The 24,875-nt window shown below is 40.0% G+C and overlaps 1 protein-coding gene across 2 annotated transcripts in view; it reads right to left on the bottom strand.

Annotated features, from left to right (window-relative positions):
* Ctnnbl1 (catenin beta like 1) overlaps positions 1 to 24,875 on the bottom strand; it is a 155,191-nt gene that overhangs the window by 118,785 nt on the left and 11,531 nt on the right. The gene's annotated exons all lie outside the window — the stretch shown is intronic.

Below are 24,875 nucleotides of genomic sequence, written 5' to 3'. Positions count from 1 at the left end.
TATCACATATATAACTTCTGAAGCTCTATTGAACTTCAAATTCTATTGTACAGAAGAATAGGCTAGAGGCTAGATAAAGGACCCAAAGAGACACTTCACATTCACTTTATTCACAATAACTAAGAGAAGTACTGGGTGTCCATTGATGAAGAGACAAAGAAAATGTGGTATATATACACAGTGGAGTACTATTCAGCTGTAAGGAAGAGGAAAATTCTGTAATTTGCAACAACACAGATCAACCTGGAAGCCATTATACTAAGACAAACAAGCCAGGCACAGAAAGACAAATCATACGATGCTATCTGGAGTAGAGATCAGTTACCAAAGACTGGATGAAAAGGGAAGATATTGATAGAAGGAGGAATTACTTTTAGTGGTCTGTTATACAAAACAGTAACTATAATAATACACTGCACATTTTTTTTGTTGTTGTTGGTCATGGAGCTTGAACTCTGGACCTGGGCGCTGTCTCTGAGCTCTTTAGCTCAAGGCTAGCACTTTACCACTTGAGCAATAGTGCTACTTTCAGCTTTCTGGTGGTTTATTGGAGATGAGTCTCACAGACTTTCCTGCTCTGGCTGGCTTTGAACTGCAATTCTCAGATCTCAGCCTCCGGAGTAGCTAGGATTACAGGGATAAGCCACCAGCGCCCAGCTATAATGCACATTTTTAAATTGCAAAAAAATTAAGATTTACAATGTTTTCAAATCACAAAAAATCAAGATTTAAAATGTTTTCATCACCAAACTAAAGTATAGTAATTTTTAATTAGTCTGATTTAATCATTCTACATTGGAAATATATAGCAAAACATCACGTTATACCACATATGGATATTATTAATCAATTAAAATATTTTAAATAAAAATGTTTTAATGTTAAAGGCCTGTAAGGCAGAGTGCTACTCAGGTTCACAAACTATCTGCATCTGGAAGTCAGAGCTGGCACTTCTTGGCTGGGATCTTAGGCTCATTCTAACACACATGACCTCATTTTGCCTTGTACAACACAATCCATGGAGGAGTTCTCATTGCTGCTTCCCATGAAATCAGAATTAAACAGCGCACTAGTGAGTGGGCTTCAGAGTTGAGGAGAAATGCAGCAGACATCAAAGGGCTCAATGTCACCACTTGGCTCTGCTTGCTGCTGATGTGACTTCAGGCATACTGTCCACCTCTATATGCCTTGGTTTCCTTAACTGTAAATGGGGATTATATTGAAAAGGCTACTTATAAAGAGACCTTTAAACTATAATAATACTGAACAAATATATAATTATCTCTATCAGGCAATCCACATGATCCTGAATTCCCAACAAAATGTTGTGTAAAGCTCCTCAATGAGCTTGTCTTTTGTCAGATATGACAACTGTATCCACCAGCAATTTGTTGGTGTGATATGGTATCTTACCACCAAACAGAAGAAAAAATGCCACATTCACTGCCAGCCTACTAAGTTATATAGTAATAACAGACACATTTCTATTATGCATCTCACACATCTCTCCTGTGACTGTCACTGAACGGCACAGTGCCAGGGGCAGAAAGTCATTCCACACATTCATGTATCCTGCTGGTGCTACATGCCAGGTGCTTCAGTAAGTCTGAGCATATGACATAGCTTAGGAAACTCTTATTAGGTAGTTTCATTTGTGGAGTACCACCTGCTATTTTTCACTCTCCCCTGAGTCTTCCTAGGATAGATTAGAATCTCACATGAACATGCCCTATTTCCTTAAGTATAAACATCTACTATCATTACTGCTCTACCCTAAGAGACAGAGAGAGGGGGGGGGGGGAAGAAAAGAGAAATTAACACGGCAGTGACTACAGACTACTAAAGGAGGCGGTGGTCTTAATGTGAAAAGGGGAGGTGAAGGTAGCTTCATCCTAGAACTAGAAATCTGTAGCTCCCCAGCAGGTAAAGAACGTCAGTCCCCTGGGAACACAAATTCTTTCAGGCTCATAAAATAAGCCCTGCTGTGATTCTGATTAGCAAGAGCCTGCTGCTGTAGCCAAGTCAAGACACAAGCTCCAAAAGTCTCCACGGAGAGATTTCTGGATTGTTTATCTCCAGGGACAGAAAGAAAAGACAGTGGACCACAATTAAAAGGAGGTACCTAATAGTGGAAAAAATGCAAAATAGACAAAACACTTACAGTATCTTTTCAGAACCCATTTTCTGATCTACTTCTTTAAAACAAACATTGTAGAGGTCAGGGAGGAATTTCATTTTTACCACTAATGATTTCCATCTGCAGAACTTTCATCTCCACCATATCTCTGGGGAGCAGAAGTAGTTAACAGCTCTGTTTTATAAGCAAGGAGAAAGGATGCCTGAGATCTTTTAATAAACTCCTGCAAAGACAACCTGATCCCTTCTTCAAGCTGAATGTGACCTCTGCCAAGTTTGCGGGTCCACTATCACTGTAGGGCCCTAACTGACACAGACTGGAGGGACTTACATATTCCCACATGTATAAGACCTTGGTTCAGTTAAAAGAATATCGCTAACCCAACACATAATTTATTAAAGAATTCAGATGATTTACCTAGCATGCACAAGGCCAGCCCTATACTGCAAAAGGCAGAAAAGACGAGGGATGGTGGGAATAAGAGAAGGAAGCAGGGAAGGAACTTGGGAAGGAACCTGAAAGGGAGAGAGGAAAAGAAAGGAATGAACCTGAGCACAGAGCATATATAAGACAAATCCCACCTTGCTCTTGGAGCTTAATAGCCTATGAAAAAAGATGCTGTCAAAATAGAATGCAAGTTACAGGTGCAATTTGTGTTTTTAGAAGCTACATTTAAAACAACAAAAAGAAACAGGTAAATTTAATAATATATTTAATCCAATATATCTAAAATATTATGTCAATGTGTAGTCAGTATAAAAAATGCTAATTTACCTTTTTCCACACTAAGTCTTTGGCACCTGGTATGTACTTAAAATGATAAGTCTATCTTCATGAGCCAAGTCTGTTTATGTATTTAACAGCCGTCAGTGGCTAGTGGTTACCAGACAAAACAGCACAAGTCTAGAGGCCTTCTTGCTCCCTGATAAAACCAAACTAGAGCCATCTTTCTACCAACCATGAATGAAACAGACTCTTAGAAAGCAGAAATCCTGACTGTGCAAGGTTCACATCAAAAATCATGAAGCTAAGTTCACACCCACACCCAGAAAAAAAGTTGATTATGTTTCTTCAATATCCACCACTGTGAGAACAATTGGTTCTATATAACAAAACCAGAAGCTTGGTGCTGTCAAACTGAATTAACTCCTGGGAGCCAAAGGGCTTTGGACCCAGACTGAGCATATAGCACTCACAGCCAGCCAGAGGTCAGCAGCTCAGGCCCTGCTCTCCTTTAGTCACTTCCAACCAACTGCAAGAAGCTTAAGCCATTCTTACCACTCACCTTTGGAGATTAATTTCCTTTGGTGTCTGAAAGGCCTATGAAATCCCTCAAGATAAAGGAATAACAAAAGCAACGTTCTTAATAAAGTCTTTTCTTGGCTTCTACTAACCACAAGACTAAAAAAAATTAACTGCTAACTTTGGATATACCAGGGATTTTATAACCTCCATTCCCTGACTTACTCCCCAAATGGTGAGTGGTATTTGTCACCATCCAACCACACGAGAAACAGGAAGGACTCCAACTTACTCAAAGCTTACAGGAGACTTCAAGATAATGTATAGGAAGGAAGCCTTAACTTCTTAATAATCCTGCTGTGCATGTGTAACTTGGAGACAGAAATCCTCCTGGAAACAGAAATGTAGACATTCCCCCTAGAAATAGAAATAAAGATATCGCCACAAAAGCTTTGAAAGAGTTAAAAAATTAAATAAGCAATCTGTCTAGAATACTCCCTGTGTACCCAGATAATATCCAACCTAAGCTTTAGGTTTCATTTTTCTACTCTCTCGCTATTTTTTTTTAATTAAAAAGCAGTGAGAAGCTTCAGCTATAATGAGGGGCTGTGGGAGCATGCAGTTATATTGGGCTTAAAGTAATGTACCATAGGAAGAGGCTACATCACCAGAACGAATCCTAAATTAAAACTCCACCATGAAACCAACTCCATTTCCTCTGAGCATGCAATCTATATTATCACATTTATGGTCTATCTCAACCTCAATTAGACTGAGAAGAGGGGGAGGGGCAAGAAAGGGAACTTCTATGATAACTAATAATGGTATCATTAAGATAAATTATAAAAACATAGTGCAATTATTAATGTGAAGAGCACATTTGTACTAGGATAAAACCATGTAAATGTGTGTATGTCTAAATATAGCTCAACAACCCAAATTACCTGACTAAGAAGAATACATAAAAGATGCTTTCACCCTAATAGAAGAAACAATGTTCAATTCTATTACAGAGAACTTCAATGGAAACCTTCTGTAACATTGTAATAAACTAGGAATTCTTCACTTGGCACTAAAGAACTCTGATAACCTCAGAAAAAGAACATCCCGGTCAAGTAAGGTGTGCTGCTGCTTAATATCAAACAATAGGATATTTATCTTCTATCAAAAGAACTCTGGGCCCAGTATATTTAAGCAACTTATCCACAGTGAGCAAGAATAAAAGACTTCAGACCAGCACCAATAGTAGTAATCTTACTACTCATGAGGCAAAGATCCAGGGAATCACAGCTATGAGGCCATAAAACTCTAATAAAATAACCAACAAAAAGCCAACAAAACTAACCAACAAAAGCTAGGCTGAAGGTGTGGCTCAAGCGGTAGAATGCCAGTCAAGCAAGCTGAACAAATTGTGAGTACCCAAGTACAAAACTCCAGTATCACAACAACGACAAAGAATTTAAGTCTTCAAATTCCCAAAGCAGTCCCTTGCCTTCTCTATACTAACTCAAGAAAGCTTGGAGAGAACATAAGAGAATGTTGAAGAAATCATTAGTAAGCAAAGCTATTACTAAAATGCCAAGATCACAGAACAGTCCCTGTATTAGACAAGAGTCATCCACAGAAAACTTCTCATTCATGTGGTTGCTACAGCCAGTGATTTCTAACTTGTGAGCAGTGGTCATACCTTGAATATAATTTTTCGGAAGTCACATTTTCCTAAATTCAAATCCTGGCCTCTCTACTTAACAGTCCTGGAAGGTTAACCTATCTTCTCCATGCTTGAGTTTTCTGCCTATAAATGGGGAGCAACACCTCTTTACATACAGACAGAAAGACACACATATACATAGATATATACATAGACATATATGTGTGTGTGTATATAGATAGATAGATAGATAACATAAAGAAAGATGTTTCTAGAGTACGAAGCAGAGGTTAACCTATAGAAAACTACACACAGAACTCTCTTTGTTAACTTTGATTCAAAACTGATAAGGTTTGAAGTTGGAAAGAGTTCCATTAATGGTTAGGTTTTAAAATGTAGATCCCTTTCTACTGTCAAAAGATTGACCTACACTGCCCATTCCATTTGTGCTTTTTGGTTGCAAACAACTGAGAAAAGACAAGAAGACAAGAAACACATTAGGATATTTGGTAACATTTTTCATTTGATTTATTTTTGAAATCCATACTTATAAGAATGATTATGTATTAATTCTACAGAAAATGCTTGTATACACCTGATTCACAACCTCCAACCACAGTTCTTCCCACTAAAAATCAAACCAGCCTTAAGGCCTCCTTGGTCTAATCCAACCATCTATCTGAAGTCTGAATCTCCTTTTAAAACATCTCTGATGAACTCTAGATAACAGAAACAACAGGATTAACAAGAAAAAAAAAATCTCTGGGCGGGCATAGACTGGACTCTCCTAACACCACTGACCAAATACTCTCCTCCTCAATCTGTATTCCTTCTATCTTGAGATCATTTGTTAGAGAATTCCGTAAATAGAGGAGAAAACTTTCCATTGACAATTTCCTTCCCTGGTACCTAATCTTTCTCTTTAAAGAATAGGTCTAACCTACCACATTTGGAAAAAAGAAAATAAAAATAGATCATTTCAAAACAGTAATCTTATTTAATTTTCCCATTCTGGTTGACTTTTCTTTTTCAGAATAAACAGTTTCAATGGGGAAACTGGAGGCAAGGGAGCACAACACAGGGGAGAAAAGGAAGCATATAATAATTTTGTCCTGCCATCAATTTGGGATTTTTCAATTTTAAAACTTTCTAATATCCCTTGAGATAATTAGACATTTAGAATGTCACAACCCAAGCTTGTCGATGGATTGGTCTAACCAATCTGAAATGTTCAGAAATCAGCTGCTGATTACCTTTTGTCAGAATAAAAGGGAGTTTTCAAACATTCGTTCTTACCAGATGGTAGTGAGTGGCTTGACCCAGAAGTTACAGATGAGCTGCAATAATGAGTTTTTCCCTGCCTTTACTGGCTGCACATTCACTGGTGACATTTTGTAACTAGGACTTCTGGCTCAATCAATATTTGCAGGCATGAAAGCTGCCAAAGTTAACATCAGGACTCCCTTGCAAATTTGCTTAAGGCGCAACTGAAAAAGCTCAGTCTCTAATGCTGCCACTACCATCAGCCAAGATTCGTAATTAGAGATCAAAGTAATCAGAGAGAGAATTCCACACATCAATGAGTCTCTGTGATGACTAAACAAAATACATCACAAAGGAGTTCTATATAAATTATAATGTGCTATATATCAATGTAAGAAATTATCATGACCATATTTTTAGGAAATATCTGAATGAAAATTCCAGATATCCATATATAATTATATATTACATTTTTGCCAATCTACAAGACTCAAAGCTTAAAAAAGAAAATCAAAGCTAGACAATGGCTTTGATTCAAGTTCACACTTGTAATTCTAGCTACTCAAGATGCTGAGATACAGAGGATTCTGAGTCAAAGCTAGCCCATGCAGAAAATCCATGAGGCTCTACCAGCAAAAAACTAGGTTGGAGGCATGGTTCAAGTGATAGAGCTCCCTCCAGTGGAACAACAAGCCAAATAGGCTGAAGGCTCTGAGTTCAAACCCCAATACCATCACCACCACCAACAACAAAAGGAACATAAAGAAAGAAAACCAATAAATTATGACTATTTAACACAGAGTTAAATCAGTTATTAAAAAGTCCTTATCAGGGGGAGGAATGGGGGGGGGAGGCTGGGAAGGGATGTGAAGGGTAAACAAAGGAGGAGGCAGGAATGCTTGATAAGAAATGTACGCATTATCCTGTCCATGTAATTGTAACCCCTCTGTACAGTGTGTTCACAAAAATAAAATAAAATAAAATAAAATAAAAAGTCCTTATCAGGCACCAATGTCTGACTCCTAGCTACTCAGGAGGCTGAAATCTGAGAATCTCGATTCAAAGCCAGCCCAGGCAGGAAAGTTCGTGAGTCTCTTATCTACAATTAACAACCAAAAAAAGCCAAAAGTGGAGCTGTGGCTAAGGTGGTAGAGCGCTAGCCTTCAGCTCAGAGGCAGTGCCTAGGCCCTAAGTTCAAGTGCCAGGACTGACACACACACACAAAAAAGTCCTAAAGCAAAGTACTATTCCCAATTAAAAGTAATTATCCATTATAATTAAGAATTATCCACTACTGGATAATGTGGTTTTTATCAATGTCTGCAAAGAAGGGCAATATATAGATATAACTCTTGATATATAGATACACATACACAATCAAAATCACCAACATTCTCCCTTATGATCTATAATCTGGTTCGCTGACAAATAAAATATATGTGATTTATGACGTTAATCACTAGTCATGAAGACTCTACTTAATCAATATTCCCTCCCTCTTAAAGTTCTTATTCTTTGTTAAAATCCGAATATATATATATTCATCCTACCTCCAAAGGCTGTGTAATTTCTTTTTTAGAAGTACAAACTATACTTTAATGCCTATGATTTACTTTGACATCTTCTCTGATTAATTCTGCAGCTACATCAGAAAGCTGAATGCTGATCTGATTTCTTTATTTATCAAAGGTAACACAGGCAGATACTTGTATAACCACTGGAAGGTAAGTCATCTCCATTTTGCAGGCTTATTTGAATACATTCTGTCAGGTACCCCAGTACCATCACTCATTCATTCTAGAAGTATTTACTGAGCTAACAGAATCTCACCATCACTCTCTGAAGTGCTGGAGGGAAAACCTGACATCAGTCTAACAATGATAACAAAATAGCACTGATATTAAACATGTAACATGGTATAATGTTAGCATACCAATAACCAGGTTCTAGTGACTCACTAAAGAGTTACATGACCTGGGCTAAGTCATATGGTATCTCAGTGCTACCCTGTAAAAATGCTCTGCAATCTTAGAGGATTGTCTTACTAGTAGCAGTAAGATCAAATAAAAGAATATGAAGACTCTGAGCAGATGATCACAAAACAGGAAGTACTGAGTATCCACCAACATATAAAAAGTGGCCCAATTTTATTAAAGACCAGAGAGATATACCTTAAAACCATTATATGTCATTATATTGACAAAAATGAAAAGATAAAATCTGGTAATAATAAGTGGTGATGAGGATATAGAGAAACAGGAACTATTAAAGCATATAAATGAGTATGAGGTAACAGGTGAACCCTAGTTACATTGACATGGGTTTGAACTCAGGACCTTGTACTTGCTAGTCAGTTGCTCTACATTTGAATCATTTTCTGTCAACCTCTTTAAAAGTTGTTGTTGTTCTGTCATTATTGGTTTTGTTGTTGTTTGGTATGTTGTGGGGCTTGAACTCGGGGTCTGGGTGCTGTCCCTGGGCTTTTTTGATCAAGGTTAGCATTCTATTACCCTCCACTTCTGGTTTTCTGCTGGTTAACTGGAAACAAGGATTTCACAAATTTTTTCCTGCCCAGGCGGTTTTAAGCTGTGATACTCAAATCTCAGCCTCCAGAGTAGCTAGGATTGCAGGCATGAGCCACCAGCGCCAAGTAGGTTGGTTATTTTTTGAGACTGGAGTTCATTTTATGCTCAGGCCAGCCTGGACTGTGATCTTCCTATCTGTGACCCCCTGTAGCTGGGATGTCTCAGACACAAACCACCATGCCCAGCCATTGGTCAAGATGGAGTCTCACTTCTTTTTTTGTTTGTTTTTGCCTAGGTTGATCATAACCTGGATCACTCAATCTCAGCTCCCAAATAGGTAAGATTACAGGCCTGGGCCAGTACACATACAACTTGAATATGTATATATTCTATGACTAAATCAGTACTTTATTCCTAGAGGTGTGTGTATGTATGTGTATCTGTGATTAAACAATGAAAAATTTTTCACATACATACACAAAGAGATAAAGAATATTCACTGGGGCTGGGAAGGTGGCTCAGTCGTAGAGCACTTGCCTTGCATGCTTGAGGCCCCGGGTTCGATTCCTCAGCACCACATATGCAGAAAAAAAAAGCCGGAAGTGGCGCTGTGGCTCAAGTGGTAGAGCGCTAGCCTTGAGCTGAAGAGCTGAGGGACAGCACCCAAGCCCAGAGTTTAGGCCCCATGTTCACTGGAGCATTTTGGTAGTATGAAAAAAAGTTCAATGACCAACGTATCATGTATAAGTAAAAATGCATAGAAATAAACAGATTTACAATAGAGACTGTTTGGGGGGGGAGCAGAGATGCACAATGAAATGGAAGACTTAGTACTTGCATGTTTTTTTTTAATATATTTTTATTGTGAAAAGAGTTATTGTGAAAATACTGTACAGAGGGGTTGCAATTACATGGGTAAGATAATGAGCACATTTCTTATCAAGCATTGCAGCCTCCTGCTTTGTTTCCCCTTCCCATCCCTTTGTATCCTCCCCGCCTTCCCGTCCCCCCCCCACACCAAAGTTGTAAAGTTCGTTTCGACATAACGACTTGTACATCTCATTGTTGCAATGGGTCCTCCTGTATCCCTGTTTTAACAATTTGTTTTTTCCCTTCTCCTCCACATATACCAACATCATATATAGTGAAAGCAGGGGTTGTACCATGGGGGAGGGACATACAAAGCAACAAAGACATAATCTTATAAATATGTTAGAAACAATCACATGAAAGATCGATCTCTCTCTCTCTCTCTCTCTCTGTCAGTCGTGGGGCTTGAGCTCTAGGCCTGGGAGCTGTCCCTGAACAATTCAGCTCAAGGCTCATGCTCTACCACTTGAGCCATCGTACCACTTCTAGTTTTCTGGTGCTTTTTTTTTTAATTGTGATTAAGTAATTACATAATTTCCCAAATTTCACAGTATTGTGGAATAATGATGCTCATTTAAAGTCACAAGCTCATTCTAACTTTCCTGGAGCAAATTGTCTAGCACGCTCTATAACATATAACGGTGTACACACATACACCATACATGTGAACAACAGCATGAGGATATTTAGCAGTGGTTCAACCAGATGAGTGGAAGTTCTTTGTTTCTTAAGTCCTGTTAATTTTGTCGTATCACCTAACATTTTGGATTTAACATCCTCTTATCAGGGAGACCATGTACCATTTGTCTCTTTGCTCTTGGCTTACCTCGCTCAACATTATTTCTTCTAGCTCCATCCATTTCCCTGCAAATGCCATTATTTGTCATTTCTAATGGCTGCATAACATTCCATTGTGTATAGATACCACAATTTTTAGATCCATTCACTTGTATGTTTTTTAAAAAGACCTACCATGAATTTAGCAGAATGATATGGTTTTCTGTCTATCCTTAAGGGTAATGAAAAGCAGAGGAGGGCTACCAAAAACCAGCAGAAGACGCAGAACAACTCATGTTATCCTCTGATACTCTTACTGCTAAATAAGTTTAAAGGTTCATACAGCACACAGGGAACATTAAGATCACCAAGATCTTTCACAAACTTATTCAAGGGGACAGGGGAAAAGATGTGAGCATATAGCAGCATAGGTAGTTAAGATTCAAAACTGGTTGTGAATCTGTTTATGGATTTGTTTAAATTGAAAATAGCAAACACATAAAATACGTTCCAGGGAAATGTGACTCAAACAATTTATTCAGAAAAGAACTAAGGATTTTAATAAATTTCAAATTCAATGAGTCAAAAGAAAAACCAGCTTTAATTTTTTTTAAGCTAGTGTGTGTTCAACAACATTCAGAAACTTGGTACCAATTCAACATAGTTGCATGGAACTGTAAGAGAGGCATAAAAACTAGAAAATGGTTGAGTGGACAGGACAGGGTGTAGAAACCTTGCTACAGGAAATAACAGCAAGGGACCCAGAGATGATCTGGGAAGAGACCAGAGGTAATCTTGATCACTTAAATGATGCCTTCTGGGATTGGGATAGGTTCATCAGTGCTACCAGAAATGGCGGATCACCTTCCTTCCCCTTTTCCAACTAGAAGGACTCTGCTTCCTTTTAGAATATCCTCAAGTGCTCCACCAAGCTTCTGAACTCCTTTAGCAGCAAATCAGATCTCCATTAGCACACACCAATATGCACTAGTAAATCTCCAACTCCTCCACTAAAATCATGAGCTAGATACGCCAGTGTAAGGAACCTTGGGATCCTCCTAACAAACACCTCAGCACCTAACGGTGCTGTGCCCACTACACACTTAACCCATGCTGCTCAATCAACAAGAGGAAGACTTTGGCTTCAGCACATATACACCACTATAGTGAATAAGGACAGAAAAGGCTCCCCACACACTGCAAGCATTCCAATATAGTCTGAATTACATACTGAATTACAGCCCTTCAGGCTGGACTCTAGCTACTTACGATATCTAAGCCTTAACCTAACTTAAATGAAAACTATCTGACTGTTTTGCAAAACAGTAATTTAAATTTTTTAATGTATTTTGGAACCAGAGATGTGGCTCAAGTACCAGATATGCACAGAAAAAAATCAGAGCAATAGCATGTGGCCTTGAGTTCATGATCCAGTACCAGCAAAAACAAAAAACAAAAACGAACGTATTATAATCAAGGCACTGTGGCTTAAGCCTGTAATCCTACCTACAGACAGAGCCTGAGAGGTTGTAGTTCAAGGCTAACCTGGGCAAAAAAAAAAGTTTGACCAAAGGCTGGTGCTGTGACATGCACCTGTTATCTCAACTACAAGGGAAGCACAATGACTAGTGCACTGGTATGCACCTGTGCTAGTGACATAGGAAAGCACAAAGAAGAGGATCACAGTCCAGACTGGCCTGGGCATAAAGTAAAACCTCTTGAAAATAACCAATGCAAAAAGGACCTGGTGGAGTAGCTCAACTGGTAGAGCACCTATCTACCAAGTACAAGTTCCTGAGTTCAAACCCCAGTACTATCCTCACACATACCAAAAAAAATTAAAGTTTCATTCTGTTGATAAGGCGTTAAAACTGTATAAATACCAGCCATGAACACAAGACAGAAACCAAGTATTACTTTGTCTATAGATTATATTTTATTTCAAACATAGTAAAATATATTTAGTATTTTAAGGTTATTATATAAAATATTTTGTACCTTTTTCTTTCTTTTTCTTTTGCGGGTAACAGAGCTTGAGCTCTAAGCCTCAAGCTCTTGCTTAACTTTTTTGCTCACACCTAGACTCTATCATTGGAATCACACTTCAAGTTCCGCTGGTTCTGAACCTCAGTTTTCTGCCTTCTAAGTAGTGAAAATTATAGGCATGTGCCACTGTACCTGGCAATTTACAGTTTTAAGTCAAGGTTCAAACTCTACTATTTGGATGACTCAAAGGGTGAATATTTTAGAGGGCTGTAAGAGAAAAGGATAAAGGTGCTAGTGTCTCACACCTGTAATCCTAGCTACTCAAGAGGCTGAGATCTGAGGCTCTTAGTTGAAGCCAGCCCAGGCAGAGAAGTCCATGAGATTCTTATCTCCAATTAAGCAAGGGGAAAAAAAGCCAAAAGTAAGCATGTGGAGGGGGAAAAAACTCGGAAGTGGAGGTGTGGCTCAAGTGGTAAAGCATCAGCCTTAAATAAAAAAGCCAAATGAGAGTATGTGACCCTGAGTTCAAGCCCCTGTACTGGCACAAGGAGGGGAGGGAGGAGTATGCACTTGGTAGCATGCACACTGTGGTTGTGCAGGTTCCACGGAACACCTATTACATGCAACTGTGCTACCACAGCAATCACCAGACAGTGGAATATTGCCTCTAGCAATGGATGATTTTATTAGGAGGAAAGTGGGGCAAGGGAATGTTTAATTACTTTTTGTATAAGTTGCCTCTAAGGTCACAACCAAGATTCAAAACTACATTCTTTCTTCTGACAGAGGAGTTGTTGTCGGGGGAAAGGGCATATACTTCCAGGAGGACAAGCAGGAGAAAAGAAAGAAAAGTGAAGATATAATTGGAAGGGTACATGAGTATACACTGATCATGTATAAGAAACTAACCACTTCATGTATGAACACTTGCTCATCCATTGCTTAAGGGTTCTAATATTGTTTGGGTCTCCAAAGCTGAGTTCCTTAGTTGTTATCATTATTATTTCTCATACAACTTATCCAGGTAACTCTGTTAACACAGTAGCTGCCACATTTGTTTCAAGAAAGACAGAACTCAGATGGAACTTTATGGAAGTATCTTGTTTTTTAAAAAAAGCAAACATTTAACATTATGGGTGATAGTCTAAAGTCACAGAACAGACTCTGCAGAAGCTAGGTATGGTTTACTTAACTCCCCCAGAAGGAATGAAGTATCTGATGTTATGGTTTCCATGGAAGCCTGTTGATGAGTCCATCACAGACAATGAAAAGAGATGGCTTCATGTCTGCTTTGGTTTAAGATGCACTCTGTTTCCCTCAACTCAAAGGTTTTAGTATTTCTAGAAGCTTTACAAACTACTGACATTAGCAAAATACCTCCATCCCTAATAAATACAAGGATGAAGAATGAAGTTCTTCTTCAATGAGACAACCTAGTGTCAGAAATATTTCCTCTACCTAGGAAAAATACAACGCTCTGACCAAGGCAATCAAAGGGAATTTTCTGGTAGCCTGGGCCACCTACAAACTCCCTGTACAAGCCCCGTCCCAACCACTCTTTCTTAGGGAGGCTATAAAATGGTTATTTTAAATTACTTTCTGCTTATTTTAAGAACATTTTAAGAAACTCAATCCCCTAGCAGGAACATCTAGTAAGCCTGACAAGCAAAATGCAATCATCACTGGGCAGAAAGAAACTCTGCCAAGGGTAAGATAAATAGGTAAATAAATATCTTATATGCAAAAATAAATATATCAGAATAAAACAACAATTTTGAACCTTTTTACTCTAAGGATTTGCTTGAACCTTTAGCAGGCTTGTTACTCTTAAAAAAAAAAGGTATCTGAACAGTACAACGACATGATATAAAGACAGTAGTATAAGTTACTAGAGCTTCACTTCATTCAAAGGAAAGTGCATTTTCACAAGCAAGTTTCCTCTATGGGTGAATCTCCAGTCACTTACACCAAGTCAGAGAGAGCCATCAATGCAAACTACCCATTAGTTGTCAATTTAGAATGTCTTCAGAAAGCTAGCCCCAGAGCTCCACTGATATCTTTTCAACAACCTCTTAATCTTGTTTATAACACCTGTGCTAAGGCAGCCTGACATCAATTCTATTCACTTGTCTCAGACTGAAATTACTTAGAAACTTGAGAATTCCAGTAAACATTGAAAAACACAGAGATAGCTTGTCTGAAAGATCCTGTACATAAGGGAATCTGGCCACCTTTTGTAAACAAAGCTGCATCAGTAAGCCAGTCTGGGCTTTAAAAAGGCAAAGTTAGATATAAATCTCACAGTGAACAGGATGCACTATGTTTCACAGACTGTGGGGTTTAAAGAACCCATACAGAGCTGGGTACCAGCAGCTCAAACCTGTAATTCTAGTTATAAGGAGGCTGATATATGGAGGACAAGGTTCAAGGCCAGCCTGGAAGAAAGTCCCAGAGACTCCATCTCCAAAATAACCAGCAAAAAGCCAGGCTGGAGGTATGGCTCAAGTGGTGAAGCACCAGCAGAGCAAGCAAGCAAGCCTGGCAAGTTCAATGACCTGAGTTCAAATTCAGTTCCACCATGGGGCTGGGAAGGTGGCTCAGTGGTAGAGTGCTTGCCTTGCATGCATGAGGCCCTGAGTTCGATTCCTTAGCACCACATAACCAGAAAAAAAAAGCCAGAAGTGGCGCTATGGCTCAAGTGGTAGAGTGCTAGCCTTGAGCTGAAGTGCTGAGGGACAGTGCTCAGGCCCATGACCAGACCCAAAAAAAAAAAAAACCAAATTCAGTTCCACCAAAGAAAAAGAATCCATAAAGAACTCCTCATGTACCTTCTTCACCAAATGACTATACAAACTATACAATTAACACTAACTATGCCAGAAACTTAAAAATTAGTTTTCCCCTTAATCCTCACACAACTCCTTTAGGGAAGTAATTCATTTTCCATTTCTAAAATGAGGCTGTCAAGACACAAGAGGCTTATTTAACGAATTGCACAAAGTCCAGGAGCTAGGAAATGGTGGTAATAAGGTTTAGTAAGTGTCCGGCACACTACACCTGACAACATCATGCTACACCCTGTGATGGGAGTCAGCCTTCCTGATCCAGCTTCTGTGCTTACTACAGATTTGTTTCCTGAGGTTCTTACACTGTAGGAAACATAAAACACAGAAGAAATTGATGCTAAACGAGTCCCATGCATAGGGAAATATGCAGTGAGAAGATGATGGACTTTGATAGCCACATGTGATGTTGTTATGAGTATGACTTAAGACAAATCAGTTTCAACACTCCTAGTGTTGTGGGATACATATATGGAGGTACCTAATGCAGAAAAAGTACTCAGTAAATGTGCATGTACGTATATATACATAATGGAAATGAACAGGCCAGATACAACACAAAATAAAGCCTAACCTTGTTATTCTATATGGTCTCATTTCTTTCCCAGTTGGCTATGTGAAGAGAAAACAGTCATTATGGCCCTCAGTCAAGTTAAGCGCTGGCAAATAAATGAACCAATCGATCTCTTGCTTTAGGGTCAGAAGCAACCTGTCTTTAAAAGAAATGTCTGTCAGCTCAGGTTACTCTAGGAATAGGATCGGGCTTTCATGAAGGCTATCTACTGTAAGTTAAGTTTTGCCCAACCCACACGTTTCCTATGACTAGGGCCATAATCATTCCCCAAAACAGCTTAATCTACACCCCACAAAGAAAGAAGAGGCAAAAGAAAGAAGCCAACTGGGGAGGTGCTAAACCACAATAGGAAATGATACCTAGAAGAGACCCAAATACAGTCCCAATAATAGATCACTGTTTTATTCCTCCCCATTCCTCTGCTTTAGTAAAGAGATATTTACTGAACACTTACTTAATGACCAGCACTGATCTGGTCACTGCTCCAGAGGAACAGTGAAAAGCACATAATCAAGTAATTCCAATAAAGAATGATACTCAGCTGGGTGGCAGTGGTTCATGCCCATAACCGTAGCTACTCAGGAGGCTGAGATCTGGAAGATCTCTGTTCAAACCCAGCTCAGGCAGGAAAGTCCATGACACTTTTGCTATAGCTGGACTAGAGGCCTGGCTCCAGTGGTAGAGTACCATCCAAGCAAACAAGCTGAATAAGCACAAGGCCCTAAGTTCAAACTCCATACCAGACAGACAGACAGACAGACAGACAGACAGACAGACAGACAGAAGGAGAGAAAGAGAGGAAGAGAGATAGAGAGAGAGAATATGACACTCATGGCAGACTAGAGGCAAGTATAGGTTGAGTGATGGTACCATTCTGCCATATTCTACTCTAGCAAGTATTGTTCTCTTTTTTCATTTTAAACTGCTTTCATCCACTGGAGCCCTCTCCTAGGAAGAAGATTCCACCATCTACTTCCTGGATGTCATTGGCAAGTTACTCACTCTGTGAGCTTCCCCTCCTCATCTACAAAGTGGTAATAAGCCTCCTCAGGGCTGCCATTAGAATGAGATGGGGTAACATGCCTCAGTCACACAGCACAGAACCTAGCTCTCAGTGGGCTTCAATACCTAACTTCCAAGCCTTTGTTCTACTCTTCTTGCTAGATGACATCTGTGCTCCTCGATGAGCTGCTTGTCATCCACTTCAGATAAGGAACATTATCCCTACAAGGGACTGCCTTCTCCCAGAAACACAAAGACAAGCTGCCAACTGAATGGCAACCTGCCATTAATGCAGAGGTGAGACCAGAAACCCAGCTGCTCACTCCCTTACTTGCTATCTTGTCAGGCACAGTGTCATGCTCCTGAGAAAAACCATGCTCTGCACTCAGCCATCACAACGTACACATGGTCAGAAGGGCCTCTGCCTTCTTACAAGGTGAAGCAGGGCTAAAAATTGCTTTTTTAATTAAAATAAGACTTCTTTAACCCCCTGCTGACAATCACAACTAGAATATGGAGCCCAGTACCAGACAGTTAACCCATCCCCATCCTGCTCTTATGGTGGCTTGAAGCATTCAGAGGAGTGAAGGAAACTTACTAATTTAAACAAAATGTTTAATCTTCTAATTATGGGACAGGCTCCAAGAGGATGAAAAGTGATTTGCAATCTTCATTACTGAATCCCATGTGACCCCTGGCATAAGTCATGTCAGCTAGAGGCAGATGCCATCTCCTTTCCCCCTCTGAGCCTTCTGTGTCCTTGCGAGTTCTGTGAGGTTGGAAGAAATCTTTGATAGAAAAGAGGTAGAAAAACCAGAATTTGTTTCCCCTAGTTCATTATGCTGAGTGAAGCATAGGATTCCCCAGTGATAAAGCCAGGGAGGTAATATTCAGTAACTTTACCCTGCCAGCCGGAGGCCCTTTGAAACTATGATGTCTTATAAAAGAGGAAAAAAAAAAATGCCTTGCTCAGATGGTACTTAAGCAATGTTATTCATTTACTGAACACTCCTGTCACTGAGGCTAAGAGATGCATCGAGAATTAGGGTGGTGCCTACTAATGGCACCTCTGGTCAGAGAGAAATCTGTTTCTCCACAGATATGCTTGTCTCTGAGCTAATTTGTTATCTCCACCCGTTCAGATCTCTATGTGCTAACTCAGGAGGAAAAGTCTCTGCCAACCAGCTCTGACAAGTCTGATGGCTGCACTCCCACTGGAGAATGGCAGAGGCAGCCAATGCAGGCAATTATTCCCTTTCACTAAGTACAGTTCCTTTCAAGTTTCAGGTTGTTGGTTGGGTTTTTTCATGTTTGTTGGTGGTGGTGTTTGTTTGCTTTTTATTTTGAAAACAAAAAGAGGCCATTTGCAGACACTGTTCACCAGTCACACTACGGGTAGAAACTGAAATGTCCTCCCAAGCTAACTGAAAAAAAGATGTGCTGGAAGTAACCAGAAATAGCTAAGCCCCCTTAATTATCCACTATAATGTACAACCAGACACGGAGAGGATGGCTACAGCAGATCTGGGCAGAACAGCAAAGACATTTAATCATCAGTCCAAACCATCTGCAACTGTTTTGCTGAAGCCTATACTTTATGAGCTTCCAAAGCTTCCTACACAAGTTCCCAGGTGCTAAGGGTCGGCTGCATTGCCCTGGGGTCTGCCAGGAGCTTCTTTCTTCATTCCCTGCAGGCCAGGGTACTCAACAAAGGGCATTATGCCTACATTTTCTGTGCCAAGCCTGGCACTAGAAGAGAGCTACTTCTTGATTAAGCCAGAACACAGATTAAATGTTTAGACCAGAAGATTTTGAAAACAACCGAGGCGGCAACGCAATTATCCCAGGGAGAACATGGCTTCAGCTGCAGTCCTCATAGCACAAAGATGAGTTCTGCACCCCTCAACAGCCACGCTGGGCAGACTGCTCCTCCACAGTCAAGTCTCCATGCCAAAGATGCAGGATCTTTTAAAACAAAACCAGACTGGGTCACTCTACAACTTAAGATACCAATCAGCTTCCCACTTGTACTGAAAAGTAAGTCCAAAGATGCTAGTGTACCCTCTCCTCCCCATGGCTGACCATCCCTTCTTCACCCAAGCTGTAATGATACTGACCCAGTCCTACAAGCTTGTTCCCATCCTGTGGCCTTTGTGTCAGGCTTTCCCTCAGCCTACACTGCTATTCCCACAGCTCTTTGTATAGCTGGATCTTTCTCACTTAGCTCTCAGATCAAACACCACCTCCTTGAAAGGCCGACTAAAACCTGAAGTGAATAACCATACCCCCAACCTTATGCTGCTAGATCAGCTCATGTTTTCTTCATATCATACTTTACATTATCTTTCCATTGAATATGTATTCACTTGTTTAGCTACTCTTATTTGTAACTGTTTTTCCTGTTTACTGTCAGACTTGCCTCCCTGGATATAAGTTCCGTAAAGACAGGGACTGCAACTATCTTGTCTCATGTAACACCTTACACTTACCAGATACTTAATAACTAAGTGTTAAGGATTAAAGACTGGAAGATTCAATATGCATCACTAGCTCAAATGAAATTTATTAAGTATCCTCCCCCAATTTGGATTGGCTCACAGCCTGATTGTAAGCATTATGTCACAGTGGCCTAGAAACAACAACAAATAATATTGTCTCTCTTTGCCAATTCCTGGTGAATGACTAGAAAACAATGGTAAAGCTCAGTTTGCCACAACTGAGATGGAGAACTCCCAGACTGTTGGAGTATCAGAACTGGAAAATCTGCCTACCTCTGGGGACCCAGAGTCCTCAGTAATGAAAGCCAGAGAGCACATGTACACACCAAGTCTAAAAGACCCTAGTGTATCAATGAGGCAGAAGAAGAAATAGTCTCTCTTGGCAGAAAACAGCCAAAAATCAAGCATAAGAGAAGAACTGGCAGAAGCACAACCAGATCAAGACAGGCATAGAGGGTCTCAGATTATTGCTATAATATAGTTTTCATGGGCTGGTATGTGAATTTGGATATAACACTGGCTAAAGGATAAAGAAGGCAGTTAGAGAGGTAAATGGCTTATCTCCACAAAGCAAAGAAGCCATGAAAGAAAGGGACATCATAGAAGGCCAGGTTAATTAATAGGCAACAATAATTGCTCAGATGTTCTCCCATCCCTAAGACAGCACTGATGTGCAAAAAGATGCTACAGAAAATGCTCCACAGAAAAAGTCATGCTAGTATCTCATGGAAGAAGTCTACCAAGAATACTAATGCCTCAGTCAGCCAACAACCTTTACTCCGTATGACACCATTAAAAGAAAGAAAACAAAAGCCTAAGAGGAGATATAATTCCATCAACGAAGCAGTAACACTAAGCAGTGGCAGCTGACACCAAGGAGAAGCATGAAAAACTATTTTTAAAAAAAGGCACAAGTGGGCTGGGAAGGTGGCTCAGTGGTAGAGTGCTTGCCTTGCATGCATGAGGCCCTGGGTTCAATTCCTCAGCACCACATAAGTAGAAAAAAACAGGGAGTGGTGCTGTGGCTCAAGTGGTAGAGCGCTAGCCTTGAGCAAAAGCAGCTCAGGGACAGTGCCCAGGCCCTTGGGGGGGGGGGGGGGGGAGGGGAGGAGGAGGAGGAGGAGGAGGAGGAGGAGGAGGAGGAGGAGGAGGAGGAGGAGGAGGAGGAGGAGGAGGAGGAGGAGGAGGAGGAGGAGGAGGAGGAGGAGGAGGAGGAGGAGGAGGAGGAGGAGGAGGAGGAGGAAGAAGAAGAAGAAGAAGAAGAAGAGGCAGCGGCAGCGGCAGCGGCAGCGGCAGCGGCAGCGGCAGCAGCAGCTGCCGCCAGACGCCTGTGGCTCACACTCATAATCCTAGCTACTCAGAAGTCTAAGATCTAAGGATTGTGGTTCAAAGCCAGTCCAGGCAGGAAAGTCCATGAGACTCTTATCTCCAAATAAAACCACCAGAAAACTAGAAATGGCGCTGTGGCTCAAGTGGTAGAGCTGGCCTTGAGCTGAAGAGCTGAGGGACAGTGCCCAGGCCCAGAGTTCAAGCCCCATGACCAACCAAAAAAAAGACAGACAGACAGACAAAGGAAGGAAGGAAGGAAGGAAGGAAGGGAGGGAGGGAGGGAGGGAGGGAGGGAGGGAGGGAGGGAGGGAGGGAGGGAGGGAGAAAGAGAGAGAAAGAAAGAAAGAAAGAGAGAGAGAGAGGGAGGGAGGGAGGGAGGGAGGGAAGGAAGGAAGGAAGGAAGGAAGGAAGGAAGGAAGGAAAGGAAGGAAGGAAGGAAGGAAGGAAGGAAGGAAGGAAGGAAGGAATTAAATTAAATTAAAAAGATTCTGCATGGCAAAGGACATAGTCAACAAGCTAAAGAGACAGCCTACAGAATGGGAAAAGACTTGACAGCTACACAGACAATGGTCTAATATCCAGAACATACAGAGAACTTAACAAATTAAATCTTCAAAAAACAAACAACCCAATTAATAAATGGGCTAACGAGCTAGTCTTCTCAGAAGTTAAAAAAAAAAAAGGCCAATAAACACATGAACATCTCTGACCATAAAGGAAATGCAAATCAAAACAATATTGAGATTCCACCTTACCCCAGTTAGAATGTCTATTATCAAGAAGACAAACAGTAGCAGGTACTAACAAGAATGTGGCCAAAATGGAACCCTAAAACACACTGTTATTGGGAATGTAAACTTGTTCAACCACTCTGGAAAGCAGTGTGGAGGTTCCTTTAAATATTAAACATAAAGGGCTGGGAATGTAGCTCAGTGGAAGAATGCTTGCCTAGCATGCATGAAGCCCAGGGTTTGATTCCTCAGTACCACATAAACAGAAAAAAGCTGAGGTGGCACTGTGGCTCAAGTGGTAGAGCACTAGCCTTGAGCCAAAGAAACTCAGAGATAGTGTCCAGGCCCGTGACAGGCAAAAAAAAAAAAAAAAAAATTAAACATAGAAGAAAAAATTAAACATAAAACTACCCTATAATCCAGCAATTTCACTCCTGGGCATTTACCTGAAAAATTACAAACTAGAAAACAGTAAAGCCACCAGCATAACTATGTTCTTGGTAACACTATTCTCCATAGCCAAGGTATATAATTAGCCTAGATGCCCCTCAATGGACAAATGGATCAACAACATGTGGTATATTACATATATATATATGTCTATATATATATATATATATGGAATTTTACTCCATTAAAAAGAATGCTATTGTACCATTTGTAAGGAAATGGGAAGAACTGGAAAAAATATGTTAAGTGAAGTTAGTCTGTCCCAGAGACACAAAGGATGTATGTTTCCCTTATATGTGGAAGCTAGATTTAGCTTAATGTATAAGTAAATATGTTGGGTAGTATACAAGTGTATACAAATGTTTTAACTGGAATGATAAATCCAAGGGAAAATCCAGATAGTAAAATTCTTTAGAAAGACAAAATCAAAGTTCAACAAAATAAGACACCAGGAAGCAGGTATTCAAAAAGGGTAGGATGAGGTCAAGAGGAAAAGGGTAGACCAATGAAGAGAAGGTGGGGGAGAATGCAGTCAAGATTCCAGTGTATATCCTATAAAGAAGAATGAGGAAAGGGGTGTAAAGGGGAGGGATTGGTGAGAATGTTGAAAGGGATGGCATTGATCAAAATATATTGTATTTATAAATTGCTTTTTTAAATGACAACTCGTTTATACAACTACTTAAATACAAAAAGGGGGGGCGTGGAAGATAAAGGATGAGAAACGTAGGAGACATGATTGTGACAAAGCACTGCTCTGAACCCCATTAAGAAAGTTGGATCCTGGAGCAAGCTAGCTTCCCTTTCTAGACTCTAGCTTTGTACAAAAAGGAGGGTGAAGAGACAGACCACCCACTAGGTTCCTTTTGTTCCACCTAGCACACTCACCTCATTTACACATTTCTGCATTCCAGAAAGTCTGTCTATGGAGAACTTACACCACAATTTCCTAAGACACCAGATAAGTGAGGAGTTAGTACAATCCAATACAGTCTGTATCATCCTTTTTAAAAAGAAACCTCATTATGGGTTTCTTTCAGCAACAGTCCCCTACTAATCAATGGTAATGCCTTTTTCTCGTCTTCCTTTATTGCTGAGGTTCAGCATTCTGTTGGTTCTGTGACATTTCTACCTTCCCCTGCCCAACAGAATTACCATGTTTCAGTTAACTCTGTGAGTAATTATGTAACCTTGAAATGCTCAAAGGTTTCCCCTATCATTAATCTGAGATGCTATTAATGGAAGCAAAATGTTCAGACTGGTACAATATACATCTAAAGCTGCCAAGACTATATAGCATTCTAACAGCACATACCAACCAGCACAGAACCGATGCATACTATGTCTAAATCTATCAAAAATCACAAATGCTCTTAACTGAGAAATATTTCAAACAAAAAACATAATCATTGAGTGCCAGTGGTTGATGCCTGTAATACTAGTTACACAGAAGGTTGAGATCTGAGGATTGTGATTCCAAGTCAGCAGGAAAGTCTGTGAGATCCTTATCTCCAATTACCCACTAAAAAGCCAGAAGGGGAGCTATGGCTAAGGTGGTAGAGGACTAGCCTTGAGGGAAAAAAAAAAAAGCTGAGACGGTGTTTATGCCCTGAGTTCAAGCCCCAAGACCAGCACACGCACGCGCGCACGCACACACGCAAACTAAAAAACCCTCAATTTTATGTATTAACAGAATGAGTATATTAATAATGCCAAAAAACCATTTAATAATCAATCATGAGTAATGTTGCAATGATATCAGATGTATCTACAGAAACGTATCAAGTTATTCTGTTTGATTTCCAGTAAAAAGAAGTCCAAGGAAACAAGGTAGATCATGTGCTTATAAAGGAATGATGATCTGTTGGATATAGTAACACACACCTTTAATCACAGCACTCTGGGATGCAGGCTAGAAAATGGCAAGTTTGAAACCAAAATTGAGCTCCAAAGAAAAACCCTATCATAAACAAACTGAAAAATCTCACAAGAGTCAATAAATGGAAATGCCCTCAGCGTCTCCCTAGATTTTTCACTGCCTTTGGGGAAGAAGATAACCCAGTTTCTACCCAGCAACCCACAATGCAGCTGGGCAAATGAGATTCTTGGCACTAGATGAGAAGAAAACTGAGATTTCTCAGTGATACAATCAAGACCTAGGGAAAAGAATGACTGTGTTGGTGACATAATTCCTGGTGACAATAAGTTCCACTATGGTAGAGTAAGGCTGTGCTTAACCTACTAAGGATATTTCTATACTGTGACATGTGAGTGACAAACTGTTCTCATTACATTTTATTTCATTTTAAACCTCAATCTCCAAAGAATCAAAAGCCTTAAATACTGAGGCAGCTTTGTAAAATACAAAGAAAACTTTTTTTGTTGTTATAGCATGTTTGTTTGCAATAATATCACTAAGAAAAATTAACAGCTAACATTGACTGTACACATTGTGTCAGGTACTGTCTCCTAAATTTAGTCCTCTGTTTTTTTCAAGAAAGATAGTAGATCAGTCTCACAAAATGGTTTTTACTTCTGTGGATTTAATAAAAATTTCACCAGTTAAAAAAAAAAAAAGAAAGAAAGATAGTAGAGCAGAGATTTTACTTTAAAAGTAGGCCAGAGATAGAAACTATTAATACAGTTTCTATTAACTGCCCAGGTCACTCATCTAGGAAGCAGTAGAGCAATGGTTCAAATGGGGACTGTCTGATCCAGTGTATGTTCATCTGCTAAACATTAAACACCTAAGAGCCATTCAGGGTGTTACACACCTGTAATCCCAGCTTCTTGGGAAGCAAAGGCAGGAGTGAGGCCAGCCCAGGCAAAGTTAGCAAGACCAGACTCTAAAACAAAATATACACAAAAGGGCTAGAACCTGGTCAAGTAGTAGAGTGCTGGCCTAGCATGCAGTGGTCCTGGATTCAATTCTCCTCCACACAGCAAAAATAATATAGTAAAGAGACCTAACAGGTATGCTCTGCTCCAAAGGCATAT

Source organism: Dipodomys spectabilis, unplaced genomic scaffold (genome assembly GCF_019054845.1).
Source record: "Dipodomys spectabilis isolate Male_0828 unplaced genomic scaffold, ASM1905484v1 ptg000175l, whole genome shotgun sequence".
NCBI lineage: Eukaryota > Metazoa > Chordata > Mammalia > Rodentia > Heteromyidae > Dipodomys > Dipodomys spectabilis.
Note: the sequence above shows the minus strand (reverse complement) of the source record. Positions and strands in the feature narration are given on the sequence as shown.